This window comes from Sinocyclocheilus anshuiensis, unplaced genomic scaffold, assembly GCF_001515605.1.
Source record: "Sinocyclocheilus anshuiensis isolate Anshui unplaced genomic scaffold, SAMN03320099.WGS_v1.1 scaffold24, whole genome shotgun sequence".
NCBI classification, from domain to species: Eukaryota; Metazoa; Chordata; class Actinopteri; order Cypriniformes; family Cyprinidae; genus Sinocyclocheilus; species Sinocyclocheilus anshuiensis.
The window spans coordinates 1,613,457-1,628,752 of record NW_015557090.1 but is presented as its reverse complement, the minus strand read 5'-3'; the positions used below and the strand labels follow the sequence as shown (position 1 = coordinate 1,628,752).

The following is a 15,296-nucleotide window of genomic DNA, read 5'->3' as shown; positions in this document are numbered from 1 at the left end:
GTGCCACAAGTTTGTTAAAATTTCCAAAGGGTGCCGCGACTAAAAAAAGGTTGGGAAACACTGCCTTAGACATTCTGTTGACTATAAGTAACTTTGCAACTATATGTAAACTATCACTCATTAGATAATTTATTGACTGTCTGCCTAATATCTGCCAACACATTATTTTGATGGTCCCCCTCATACATATTCCTGACTATTTGCATTTCAACTTATTCTAGTAACCCTAACCATAACCTATATTTGAATCCAGCGTGACAATAGAGGGCGCTCTAGTTCAGAAAAATAGATATATAGATGTGTATAGGAGGATGAAAATAATAATAAATTAATGGGCACAGGCTGAGCAGCTGTTGTTACAAGAACTTGTTTCTGACAAGCCTTAGGCCGTTTGTTCACCAAAGCATTTTAGCCAGCTGAAAATGCCAGGTGATCTACAGAAAATGCCTAGCTGTGAGTGCTACAGAGGCACAGCGTTTTTTTCTGTTGAGATGCTTTGGTTGCTATGATAGGGAATATCTGCAGAAGTAATGAGTGCTGCGTTTTACCCTAAGTTAAACATTCTTCAACTCTCAGTGCTGAGAAAAAAAAAAAAAAAACGGCACTGTGAAATAGATGCTTAGTGCTGTCAGGATTATGGACCTGTTTTGTGTGTGTTTTCTTCCTCATGCGCCCATATTTGGTTCTTCCTGTTCCCGTTCTGATTGTGTTCATTGATCCCAGCTGTGTCTCATTTATTACCTCGTTGAATTCTGTATTTATAGTGTGGTCTGCCCCTTGCTTTCTGTCCGGTGTCTAACGTCCGATGTTGTGCTACTCGTCTGTTCCTCTGTTTGGATTATTAAATGACGGTTCATTGTGATTCTCCTGCATTCTCCTCGTTCCTCGCTCCTCTCCGTAGGCAATCGTGACAGAACACCAGACCTACATACAGTATTACTGCGAGTTTCCCCTCCGTTTTGTTTCTCTGTTTTACCCAGTGTTTTTTTTTTTCCGTTGTTCCCCATGGATGCCCTCGCTCTCCCTGAATACCTCCTCCTCCTGCTGGAGTAGGGGAAGAGATTGCTTGAGGGCCATACCAGACTGTTCCTGGTCCTCGCGAGTCTCACCAGCTACCCGGACGGCGCGTTTTGTGCATTCTACGACGCCAGTTTGAACACCGTATGCAGAGCGCCGTCGTCCGAGGATGGTCCTCGAGAGAATTTCACCGCCTTTGTGGAGTTCCACTCCTGACCCAGAGCCCAGTCCACCATCTCCCCGCTGCGTGGAGCTGAAGCCCGAGCCCACCGCGACCGACGAGCCATCGCCGCAAGGAGCGGCAGAGCTGAGAATCGCCGCGGAGCCGGAGCTGCTAATAACGTCAGACCAGGTGCGAGAGCCGTCTACCACGCCCGTCACGAGAGAGAAAGCCGTGGCCAGTGAGATTGCGGAGAGGAGCTCCGCCCACTGCACCAGGGCTGAGAGTGAGCTGATTTTGGATCTGGGACTGTGCAACCCTGGAGGAGAATTGGAGGACTTATATGCCGACCTGCCCCCTCTCCTCCTTCCTTGGTCAGAGCCCTCTGTCACTCCTGTTCCCACGTCCTGCCTAGAGGAGCTCCGGATTCCTTGTCCACCCCAGAGAGGGCTCCTGTTCCAGAGTTTAGCCCTGAAAGCCCAGAAGCTCACAAATGCCCGCTCGCCCGCCTGCTCGCTCCTGCCTCCTTCACCGCTGTCGTCTGGCAGCACCTCTGCTCGCCCTCAGCCCACCATCAGTACGGTGCGAGCTCCGTGGGTCTGCCATCATCCATCGTCACTGTGGCTGGAGAATCCCTGGCCTCCGCCTCCAGCCTCTGAGTCCTGTACTCCACCTCGGCCCGTCAACCCAGCAGCACCACCATGGCTCCTAGCTCCCTCCTCTCCGCCGTGGCCCATCTGTCCACTGGCTCCCTCATCCCACTGGCTCCGCCTTGGTCTGTCGTCGACCATCCATCGCCTCAGGACTCCACTCCTCCGGCTTCGCCTCGTTCCTTCATCCCTCCGGCTCTGTCAGGCTCCTCCTTCCCTTCGGCTCCTCCTTGACCGCGGCCTTCTGGATCGCCTGAGCCATCTGCTCCGCCTTGGACTTCCGGATCCTCCCCACCACCCTGGCTCATCGGCTCTCCATTTCTGCCTCGGGCTCTTCTGCCACCTGCTCCGCCGCCATTGGTCGGCCCCCTGGAGTCATCATGAGGCCCTTCCTCCTCCATGGCTCCTCCCTTTGTCGGATCCACCATGGGTCGTCTTCATGGCTGTGACCTGGGTCCTGCTTGGCTCCTCCTGCTTCAAGTCCCTCCTGTCTCATCCCTGGCTCCTCCCTCCTTCATCACCTCCTTGGACTCTGTATGCCGGCCCCCTTTCGGGTGTCTGTCCTCCTCCTGAGCCTCCTCCCAAGTTTCCACCCGTCCCTCCCCATGTTGTATCTACGGCGCGAGGACGTGCCTTCCGGGAGGGGGGCGATATGTCAGGATTATGGACCTGTTTTGTGTGTGTTTTCTCCCTCATCTGCCCATATTTGGTTCTTCCTGTTCCTGTTCTGATTGTGTTAATTGATCCCAGGTGCATCTCATTTATTACCTCATTGAATTCTGTATTTATAATGTGGTCTGCCACTTGCTTTCTGTCCGGTGTCTAACGTCCGATGTTGTGCTACTCGTCTGTTCCCGTTTGGATTATTAAAAGACGGTTGATTGTGATTCTCCTGCGTTCTCGTCTTTCCTCGCTCCTCTCCGTAGGCAATCGTGACGAGTGCCTCATCACGCTGCTGCCATTTGAAAACAAAACAAACAACTCTGTGCTCTATTAAAAACAATTGAAAAAAAACAAAAAAACACTAGCCTTGGGAAAAAAAGCTTTGGTGGGCACAGTCTTATTGTCCGATTTTCTCCTGGATGACCAGAGCTCAAAGAATTACAGTACAATATGAAGCCTCTGGATAATTTGATTCTTCAGGGCCTTGGAGTAAAAAACCTTGCCCATTGGACAATGAGGCTCACAACAAAGGAGGAAGTTTAGTGGTGTGGGCACGGTGATGAAATTATTAATAAACCATAGCTGCTTTTCCACTGTCGGGCCAGTGTGAGCCAGTGCTTTCAACGGGCCAGCCAGGGCTAATAGCCTCAGACCTGCTGCACTGAGCCCAAAATCATGCTGCCTTTCCACCGCTGGGCTAGAAGCTCAGCAGCGCTTCACTAAAACTTGCCTTTTACATGCCTGTCTGGAACAACGTCACGCAACCCCATCATTTCACCAACAAAGAGAAGGTTTATCTGAAAACTAATCAGAAATAAATCACTTGAACTAGCGAGATCACAAAACGAACATGATAAAAGCAGCCGTTTATTTGCATTTTTTGTTGTTTACTTAAATATTTAAAACTAAAGATATTTTACCAGTTTTACAATAACAGGTGATACATTAATTATAATTGATAAAAATTAGTCACACATAAATAAATTGGTATTTACCCTTATTTCACAAAAGAATTATTCAGCTGTATATGTTTCTGTGTATTTATTGTAGTCAGTATACATCACATTTAGAAATAATGATAATTTCTAAAATTTTTCCATCAAAAATATGACCTGAGTAGCTTTAGCACTCTCTCCAGTCCCAATACATTATATTTTCAGTCAGAGAAACAGAGGGAGCTCCCAAACCAAAACTGATATATTTTATGACATACGCGGAGCTAAATATGAACATCAGACAGTCAGGTATAAAGAGACGAGACTTACTGACACAAAATATGTAACTAAATAAACACACGACTGTGATAGCCTCTATGATTTGTCTGATTTCTTCAAGCGGTCGCATTTACCATGTTTACTATGAATTGAATTTCTTTATTGTTATTGTATACATACAACTTTCATTGGACCCACCAACAAAATTTCCTATGCAAACTCCACACGAAATGCAATTAAAAATAAATAAATAAAGTAACAATCTAATGTACAATTAGACATAACAGACTTAATAAGCAATACTATAAAACAATGCCCCCCTAAACTTATTAAGTCACTATTACAACTCTAAAATAGTTTGTTAACTTGATTCAGAGCATTAATGGCTCTGGGAATAAAACTGTTCTTCAAACGTGAAGTACGGGCATAAAATGTCTTATAGCGCCTACCAGACGGCAGAGGTTCAAACATGTGGTTGCATGGATGTGTAGAGTCCTTACAGATGCTGATAGCCTTCGCTAAACAGCGTGACCTAGATATCTTCTAATGCTGGTAGTTCAACTCCGATTATCCTCTGTGCTTGCAAGACAACCCTCTGAAGTGCTTTCTTATCATTTACTGTACAGCTGGAAAACCATACAGAAATGCAATATGTTAGAATGCTCAGAAAAACAAACTTTCCTTAATATCCTTAAGAAAAACAGTCTTTGTTGTGCTTGTGTTCTTTACCAATGCAATGATATTTGTGGACCAAGTGATGTCCTCTGAGATGCATGTACTCAAAAACTTGAAACTGGACACTCTCTACACTCTGTCCCCATTAATAAACACTGGAGCATATTCCAGCTGCTGTGTTCTCCCAAAGTTGTTAATTAACTCCTTAGTCTTCTCTGTATCTGGTGGTTCACTGGGCTTTTTTCTAGGCTTGATTGTGTTTATGGGGTGCAGTCTAACATGTCTTAAAGCTTTGTTTAAAAAAAAAACAAACAAACATTATTTTTCACATAATTTACCTTTATTCCACACTGCTCTGTCCCTTCTCTGAGAAACGTGCAGATCATTTCCTGCTTTTATGAAGCCCCGCCCTCAGAAATAGGTGATGGGCTCTGATTGGTTAGCTAGCCCAGTGTGTTGTGATTGGCTAAACCGCCTCTAGTGCGCGTCTAAACGTCCAGCCCCTCACCTCAGCGGCATGTGCTCCGGTTGTATTGTAAACAATGGCGTTGTCTATATTGCTTATCAGTTTGAGCCCGATTGAGAAGCAGAGGCTATTATTGAAGAGGATCGTGCAGAACCTGTGCAAGCACGGCTTTTAATGGTAGGACTGTTTGTTGTTGTCTCATACTTTTAGATATGCTCTTATTTGTAAATGCTACTGCTTATGTTAGCTTTTAATGTACGGTTTTATCCTGATTAAAGCTTTAATACAGTACGGCATCTGCATGCCATACCATGTTTAACTCTCTGGGGTCCGAGGGTGTTTTGGGGCCCTGGAGAACTTTTGACATGCCCTGATATTTGTGCTTTTTTCTTTACTTTACTTTTTACTTTTAGTCATTTAGCAGACGCTTTTATTTCATTTCCATTTTGTATGTTGAAGTACTGAAATAAGTCAAATTAAATAAAACTAAAACTTAATAAAAAACCTATATAGACATAATAAAAAAACTAAACTAATAAAATGACAACATTACTACAACTGTAACTAAAACTAAAATAGATAACTAATACAAATCAAAGTACATTCGTTTTTACAAAAAATTGTAAAATTACAAAGTTTTTCAGTTGCTTATAAACATTTTAATGGGTAAAGTTTAATAACACTGTAACCAGCACAAACTGGGCTACAATAATATGTGAGCAGCATGTTTGTATGTGATTGTATTTTTGAGAAAACAACGTTTTGCGTGCTTAGTGAAAAACAACAATTTTTAAGTCACTGAAATAAGGCCATAAAACACATACAGAACATTTGTTCACAATACTTTTGAGAACTGGATCTTGAAGTCTAGAGTTTTTACTTCAAAATGATGTGAAAATCATCTTACTCACTCACTCGTTCACAGAAAACAATATATTGATTTAAATTTTCTAAGACACTTTTTGTGTAGAAAGGGTATATGCGAGGAGGCGTGAATGATCATGCATAATGCTGTGATTCACACCTGAGAGGACAAAGGCCCGCATAATGAGCTGCATAATGAGCCTGCTCTGCTTTGGCTCTCTTTGCAACAGGTTCTTTTGCACTGTTATTCTCACATCTGAAATAAAAAAAGCAAACAAGCTGTTTACACAAACTACATTATTAACATTATTGTGATGTTCACTGATACTAGTACTAATTTATTGAAACAAAGAACACAATTACCACATAGCAAACATATTTTACCATACAGTAAATAAATCAAATGAAAGTAACATCTGTAAATAGTGAATGCACACTTACTCTAAGATTCTAAATGGAGTTGAAAACTGAACGAGCGTCCCCTTCCTGTGTGAGATGCAGGTGAAGGCAAGAGTGGTGTATTCAGTCCTAAAATAATTTGATAAACAATCGTTGGCATTTTTTCCCCCCACACTACCTTAGTATAGTATGCATACTTCATGAGAAAACAGCGAAACGTTGTTCTAAACGTTGTTTGTTGAGAAAACAACGTGAACAGAAGCTTACTTATAGTCATAAACACAAGCATGCTTTGTAGGCCTATTATATGGGATCATATTCCCGCCAAATGTATTGCAGTCGCGGATAAAAAAAATAAGCGTGAAACCAAAATTTAAAAATGAAAGCAAAGTTTTCAGAATAGCAAACAATGGTCACGGATCAAAAAATAATAAGTGTAAATCAAAAATGTAATAACGCATTAAAAAAAGTAGTAAGCACGAATCAAAACTTTAAACACATTTAAAATCATATTGCACAAAACTGAAATATTAATGCAAAATTATCCGAATTGCACACAAAATCATGTTTTCCTTGGATATATTTCTGTTTTTTTGTGCTCTCAGACATTTTCTGCACATATTTTAATTTTTTGCATGCTTATGCTGTTTTTCCCTTTGCTCTTTATTCCACGTTCTGTGCTTCTTCCAAATGTTGCGGTTAGAGTTTCATGTAAATCAGGGAGGGCTAAAACATCATCATTGGTCCACTAGTTCTAGATTGACAGCTCCTCCTCTAGCCAATCAGTCGAAGAGGGGCGGTTACGTCACTCAACGCACCTCATTACTGCCGATGCTCAGTGTTCTGTTCACTTGTACAGGTGAAAATTTACAACTGTCGGCTTGGAAAACATCTTTCCATACAGGGCACCGTTATATGTGTCTGTCTGTCACTGCTGTACGCCTAACCCTGCGGAGTTTATCTGGGTTTGTTATGTCACGAACCCGGGAAGTAACTTCTTGTAGTCCCTACCAGCCGTTTTTGTAGGCATTAAACTGCCAGAATTTTAAAATACGATATCTCCGTTTGCATTGAACTTTCAGCTTCGTAACTTTGCAGATATTGATTATGCTCAAACAGCAACATTACAGACTAACTAACATTAAAAAGTGAAATCGCAATCAACCACCCCTTTAAGGGTCAAATTGTTCCTAGAGCACCAGGTTACCAAGTTCTCTATCTCCTCTCTGTAGGCTGATTCGTTGTTATTAGTAATCAGACCAATCACTGTTGTGTAATCCGCAAATTTAACAATAATGTTATCAGAAGATGCAGGAACACAATCATGTGTAAAGAGGGAATAAAGAATGGAACACAATACACATCCTTGCGGCATGCTAGTGCTCAATGTAATAGTTGAAGACAATTGTGTGCCCAGTCTCACCACCTGAGGGCGTTCTGAGAAGAAATTCAGGATTCAGTTACATAGTAATGAACTGAGTCCTAAGTCATGAAGTTTAAGAATTAGCATGGTGGAAATGACAGTAAGCAGAGATAAAATCGACAAATAACATTCTCGCATATGTGCCATGTCTGTCCAAATGGGACAAGACAGAGTGAACAGTCAATGAGATGGCATCCTCTGTAGATCTGTTGGCTCTATATGCGAATTGATACGGGTCCAGAGAAGTAGGAACAGCAGTCTTAATGTGTGAGAGAATCAATCTTTCAAAGCACTTCATTATTACTGGAGTTAATGCAACTGGACGATAGTCATTCAAGGTGCTGATGTTTGTTTTCTTTGGTACTGGAACAATAATTGCGGACTTCAAGCACTTGGGGACTCTTGCCTGCGATAAAGAGAGTTTAAAGATGCTTGTAAATACCCCCGCTAACTCTCCAGCACATTCTTTAAGTACCCGTCCTGAAACTCCATCTGAGCCTGTAGCTTTCCATGGATTCAGCCTCTTCAATGCACACTGTACCTAATCTGTACTTAATTCAAGTGCCTGTTCATTCTCTGCTACTGTTATTGTTATACCTGTTGTAGTGTTGCCCACTTCAAATCGAGCGAAAAAGGTGTTAAGCTCGTTAGTCAGCGCTACATTATCATTGGGACAGACAGAGTTTCTCTTATTGTCAGTGATACTCTTTATACCTTGCCACATATTCCTAGTATCAGCATTGTTGAGATGATTTACTATCCTTCGTCTATAGATGTCTTTGGCCTTTTTTATGCCGTTCTTCTATCGTGATCTTGCCTCTTTATATGCTATAGTGTCACCAGATTTAAAAGCATTATTACGTACTCTGAAGAGATTCTGTACCTCCTTATTCATCCATGGCCTCTGATTTGAACATATCTTTATGTTCTTGTGTACTGTAACACTGTCCACACAGCTGTTAATGTAAAAGAGCACAGTCTCGTTGTACTCCTCTAAATTCACCTCTGTGCCATAAGTCGCCTGCTGTGCAAACAGTTCCCACTGAGTTCTTTCAAAACAGTCCTGAAGTTGTACAATAGCTTCTTCAGGCCATATCTTGATTACTGGTTTCTTGCTGTGGACAAGAGGTCTATATGCTGGTACTAAGCACAGTGAAAGGTGATCAGATTTCCCCAATGGTGAGTTAGGAAAAACTCTATATGAGTCTTTGACATTTGTGTATACATGGTCTAGGGTACTTGAAACCCTGGTAGGACAATGTACATGCTGATAAAATTTCTGGAGCACACTTTTTAAACTTATTAGAACAATAAGTTTCCAGGTGCGTAGAACAAAAGGGAGAAAGTTTTAGTCCAACAAGTCGCTGAATTAGTCCGCACACTGAATTTTTTTTCCAATCAGACCAAAAAAGATGTCACGTTTATAATCGGTTTTTGTTTTGTTTTCCCTCTGGTCCTGCCTCCTGTTTCTGTATGCCCTTATTTGGTTATGTTCCTGTCCTCATTATAGTTCGTTATGTTAATTTGGTTTTCCGTGTGTTTGATTGTGGATTGCTCCCAGGTGTGTCTTGTCAATTACCCCATGTACTTAAGTTCCTGTCTCTGTTTTTTGTTTTGGTCCAGTATTGAATGTCGATGTTGTGTTTCCTGTGTGTCCCTGCCTGCCTTGTTTTAGCCCATCTTGGATGATTAAAGGCATTTACTTTGAGTTTATCCCACATCTCCTCGTTCTTCGTTTCGCCATAGAAGGCAACCGTGACAAAAAGTCTCTCAAAAATGTAGTTTTTATTTTCCATATGCAAGAAATGAAAAAAGTGACAAACGTGCAAAATGTATTAAAAACAGACCAGACGTTTCAGCCCATGCATTCTTCAGTGCTCATGTAATGACTAAAAGTTGACAAAAATGCAATGATTTTTCGTCGACTAGACTAAAAATATGAAAGACTCAAGAGACTAAAATGTGACTAATAATATTAAGCATTTTCGTCTCAAGATAAAGACTAAGCCTAAATCAAAAATGCCTGTCAAAATTAACACTGATTACAGCAGCAGATATTCCAGTTCAGGTGAGCAAAAATTCTCAATTCTAACATGGTTAGTGCACCAGTCATTACTGATGTAAATGCAAAGCCCCCCGCCTCTGCTCTTACCGGAATCCTTTGTGCGATCAGCACGATGCAAAGAAAAGTTTGTTAATTCCACGGCCCCGTCAGGAACCAGTACGCTGAGCCACGTCTTACAAACAGTCAGTGCATAGTATTTTGCATCGCATATAAATATTTCTGCCTTGTATGGTGATCATAATCCACATCAGATCTCAAACATAAGTTGTTTCAAACACTCACTGCTGTCTGAAAGTGAGTTGTGAACAAAAAATATTTTATAAGTCTTTAATGCTGGTGTTATTGCTGTTAACTATATGAAATGATCCGTGGTGCTGACGCTCTCCAGACTCAGAGAAACTCAGTCTTTGTTCATGGCCACTCCTCAAGCCCGAGCTGGCTCTCGTTGGCCCAAGAATTTCAGCGGGCCAAAAAATTCTGGCCGTTGGCCCTAAGGAAGCCCCGATGAGGCACGATCAAGCCCCGGAAGTGACAGTGGAAACGCGACTGGCCCTGGCACGCACTAGCATGCTCGATTTTGACCCAACACTTCACTTCAAGGCGATTGAGTATATAGCCCAAAAATAAAATGGTGGGAACATACAGTACACCATTAAACAAAGAGATGGTTTTCAGTCAGACATTGAAGCACTTGATGAACTGGAATGACATGGGAATCTAGTAGTAAACGTTAGTTGACGAGAAGAAGCTTAGTTGACCAAAATGTTATTAGTCGCAGAAAAGAAAAAAAGCTCCACAGGAAGTGACGAAGTCATGCAATCCGAAACTAACACATTGTAAATAGCTGGTACTTGTGGTAATAATATATCAGCAGGAAATCCAAATGTTTGCCTATCATTCATCAACCTCAAATATAGCAACTTTACATTGCCACTCGCTCTAAGGGGTCATGACATGGATGTGTGTGTGTGTGTGCGTGGAAAAATTATTATTTTCAACCCTCATTCTGATCCACTGTCTAAAAATGATCCATTTGAATCATTTTTAGACAGGCGGGTCATTTAAGGCTTGTCAGTAATCGGCCACTGTTATGATTGGCTAACGTCATTGCATACGCAACAGTATCAACGCCCCCTCGCTACTGCATGTGAGTGTTTTGACGTCATTTACAGACAAAGCATTATGAAATCATTTACTTACAGTCTGTGATGCAACTGCAGTCAGATCCAGTATAGCTTGTAACCATCCCAGTGAATTTTTTCAAAAGGGCAAAATCACAAAATAATTTAGGGGAGGGTCCCTCAACTGAAAACGACACATAACACAGTAGTGCATTACAAAATGTTTATATAAAATAAAGGCAATCCACAAATCATTACAGCATGTGCATGAAAAACAAAAAAAGTATTTTTGACTGCAAAAACAACCCGTCGCATTTATCATTTATCAAAATAAAGGACAAAAAAACGTATCTGGTTGAATGAATACTCGTCTCTAAGCCGAAGCATGCACTGAATCCGAATACTGAAGTCCTCAATGATGATAGGAGATGACAAAATCCAATAGTCCGATAGCAAGAGTAGCATAAATAATCAGCAATCCGAGTTTCCTCAAAACATAGAGTGCGTTGCAATTCTTTGATGTTGATTTGTCCCACGATGAGCACAGAGTTTTGATGAAGTTATTTCTTAGTCCATTGATGAGGCATTCAGAGTAAAGAAGAAAACGGAAAGACAGAAACAAAATGAGTTCTTCTACAAAACAAACAAACAAACAACTAGTATTAGCATTTAACAACAAGCCATAATTTCACCACTAGATAAACTATTTACAAAATAAGTGCAAAGTTACACAGCACAGAATAAACTGATACACTTACATGGTTGAGCTGAAAACCTAAGTTTCTCAAACTGAACTCCATGTGCGGTAAGGTTATGTAAGTGAAAGCCATGCTTCCGCTTAACCAAACAGGTATGTCTTACTCTGCTGCCTACATCCATTTTATCCCTTACCATATAAAATCCTGTAGGGCCCCCTGGAGCACAGTAGAGGAACTACACACAAAAACAACAACATAGTAACTGTACTATAGTCGGTTACAAGCCTCATCTTTCAACAAATGTTTCTTTGCAAACTCTCCATTACACTGCGCCTCGTTTACAAAACAGAATGCTCCGAGCAAACATATATCCTTCGACAAGATCCGGGATTCCATTTAAATAAAACGTCCACTTGTTCCTGACGCGGGGATCCTTCTGATGTCTGTATAAAGACTCAAACAAGCTGTTTAAACCAAATGCATCAAAGTGATTGTTCTTTCACTCTTCTGTTTGTTCTGTTGTCGAAAGACTCAAGCGCGTGGATTGTGTCAGAAAGCGAATGCGCATCTGTATACTGTATCTTTCACGATCTCTAGCAGGAGTGCCCATGAGCTCCTCTACCATACCTTTGCTCCTCACCCATTTCCCATAATCCTTTGCCAGGACTCATCAGCACTCATCATCAGTTCACAGCTGTCTCATATTAGAAGGACTATAAAAGTTGCACTCACACACACACACTTCGCTGAATATTGTATAGCCTGTATGTTTTCGTGTTTTCTGTCTTGCCTTGCCTTGCCTTGCCTTCATGTGTTTGTTCCTTGGACTGTTTACCTGGTTTTTGTGATTGTTCGCTGCCTGCCCTGACCATCGCCTGTTTGTGGATTATCCTTTTGTCTCTCCCTGGATATTGTTGATTGCTGTTTTTTTTACCCTGCCTGTTCTGACTACGCTTCTGAATAAAGGCCGCACCGCAGATGGACCCTCACTTTGTCACGTCCCCATCGTTACAGAATACTCAGCCCAACTTGGATCTCATCCCTTCATGGCCGCTGTTCCAGAGCCTCGTTCCGTCATGGCCACCATTCCAGAGTCTGCTCCCGTCAAGCCTGCCAAGCCAGAGTCTGCTCACGTCAAGCCCCTCAAAGCCTGCCAAGCCAGAGTCTGCTCACGTCAAGCCTGCCAAGCCAGGGCCTGTTCACATCATAGCCGTCACTCAAGAGTCCCCGGCCAAGATGGCCGCAACACCTGAACCTCATCATGTCATGTCGACCACGTCTATAACCACTATGTCAGTCCCAAGGCGTTTGAAACTGGCATCCAGCATGAAGGATCCACAGCTGGTGTCGGGGCAAGCTGCTGGCATTCCAGGGGTTGCTACGCTCACGAGTGACGCAGTTTCAGCGCTCCCAAGCCACGCAGTTTCAGCTCTCCCAAGCCACGCAGTTTCAGCACTCTCAAATTACATAGTTTCAGTGCTCCCAAGCCATGCAGTTTCAGCACTCCCAAGCCACGCAGTTTCAGCTCTTCCAAGCCACACTGTTTCAGCGCTCCCAAGCCACGCTGTTTCAGCGCTCCCAAGCCACGCTGTTTCAGCGCTCCCAAGCCACGCAGTTTCAACGATCTCAAACGATGCAGTTTCAACACTCGCAAGCACTGTAGTTTCAGTGCTCTCAAGCACTGCAGTTTCAGTGCACTCAAGTGATGCCGTTTCTGCGCTCTCTAGCACAGCAGTCGCCATGCAGTCTTGTCTGCCGGTCATTATGCACTCAGAACCTCAATGCTCTCTAAAATCCATTCCCAAGTCTGTTTCTGTGCCCAAATCCACTCCCGAGCTTGCTCCGGTCCCCGTGTCCGCTCCAGCTCCCCCAGAGGTGGCAACTTCCATTGCAGAACCTCTCATGGTTGTGACGTCTGCTTCAGCTCCTCCCGAGACAGCAGCGGCACTCATCCCCAAGCTCTTGGTGTTCCCTGTTACCTCTGTTCCGACCATGGACACCATCTTTGAACTCTCCCTGTTTCCTGATGCCTATGTTACAGCCGCAAGTGCCGTTTCAAAACATTCTGTGTCTATTGAAACTCCTGTTACTACTGCTCCTCCAGAGGAGGCGGCACTAGCTGCAGAACCTCTAGAGGTGGAGGCAGTGTCCGTTTCAGCTCCCCTCAAGGCATTGACACTCACTTATAAACTCTTTGCCTCTCCAGCCACAGCCAAGGAGGCCATTCCTGAAACCTGTTATTGTCCTTTCATGTCCAAGGAGGCCGCCTGTGAACTCTCTGGCTGTTCTGTCTTGGCTATGGAGGCCGTCTGTGAACTCTCTGCCTGTCCTGTCATGGCTATGGAGACCATCTGTGAACTATCTGCCTGTCCTGTCACAGCTATGGAGGCCATCTGTGAACTCTCTGCCTGTCCTGTCACGGTCAAGGAGACCGTCTATGAACTCTCAGTCTGTCCTGTCGTGACCAAGGAGGTTGTCTTTGAACTCTCTGCCTGTCCCGTCACGGTCAAAAGGGCTGTCCCTAAACTCTCTGCTCGCCCTGTTACGGCCAAAGATGCCATTTCTGAACTGTCTGCCGGTCCTGTTATTGCCACCTAGGCCATTGTTAACCTCTCTGTGCTCTTTGTTCCAGTTCTGCCTGATCCGCCTTGGTGGTCTCCTGCACCATCAGCTCCACTGAAGTGGTCTTCAGCCCAATCAGCTCCACCCTGGTGCTCATCTGCTCCACTGTTGGGATGTTCGGTTCTCTCTTCTCTGCTGTGGTGGTCTTCCGCTCCACTCTGGTGGTCATCTGCTCCACCGTGGGGATCTTCAGACCCATCTGCTCTGCTGAGGTGGTCTTATGCTCCGCCCTGGTGCTCTTCAGTTCCACCTGCTCTGTCCTGGTGCTCCTCAGCTCGATCCTGGTGGTCTTCGGCTCCGGCTGCTCCACCGTGGTGATCTTCAGCTCTGCCTGCTCCACCCTGGTGGTCTTCAGCTCCACTCTGGTGGTCTTCAGCTCTTCCTGCTCCGCCCTGCTGGTCTTCTGTTCCACCCTGGTGGTCTTCTGCTTCGCCCCTGGTGTTCTTCAGCTCTGCCCTGATGTTCTTCAGCTCCGCCTGCTCCACTTTGGTGGTCTTCAGCTCCACCCTGGTGGCCCTCTGCTCCATCTGCTCCACCATTGGGCTCTTCAGCTCCGCCTGCTCCACCCTGGTGGTCTTCAGCTCCACCCTGGTGGCCCTCTGCTCCATCTGCTCCACCATTGGGCTCTTCAGCTCCGCCTGCTCCACCCTGGTGGTCTTCAGCTCCATTAGCTCTGCCTACTCCGCCCTGGTGGGCTTCTGCTCTGCCCTGGCTTCCGGCTCCGCCTTGGCTCTCTGCTCTGCCGGCTCTGCCTTAGTCCCCTGTTCCTCCCTGTCCTCATGGACCTGGCCCATCAGAGAGCAGGGGTGCCGTGTAAAAAATCATTTTTTAATATTTTTAAATTGCTAAAATGTTCAAAAAAGCAGCTATTATATAATATCCATATCTGATGTCGCCAATAATTAGAGATGCACTGAAATTCCGGCTGCCGAAAATTAGTCCACCGCTCAGGATTCACTTTCACGTGGTGTGACGCTCCGTGTATTATCCTGCTCTATGCGTGTGTGCTCCGCTCAGTCGCTCACGGCCCATGTGAGTGCTCCACTAATATACCGTTCATGCTCCACTCATATACCGTTCATGCTCATCGGAACAGCAAAGTCCACTCAAAAATCGAGCTTCCTCTGATAATAATAGCTTTCTAGGATTAAACATTATTTGGATAATTGGTAAAAAAATATATATATCTTAATAGCCCTACTGTGTGTTAAACCTACCTGAAAAACTAAAAAGCAATTTATTTCATTTGTAGGCCTATC

General features: G+C 43.8%; 1 protein-coding gene across 1 annotated transcript in view; it reads left to right on the top strand.

Moving 5' to 3' along the window:
* The window catches only part of mxf (myxovirus (influenza virus) resistance F), a 28,906-nt gene that overhangs the window by 3,989 nt on the left and 9,621 nt on the right, over positions 1-15,296 (top strand). The window lies entirely within an intron of this gene.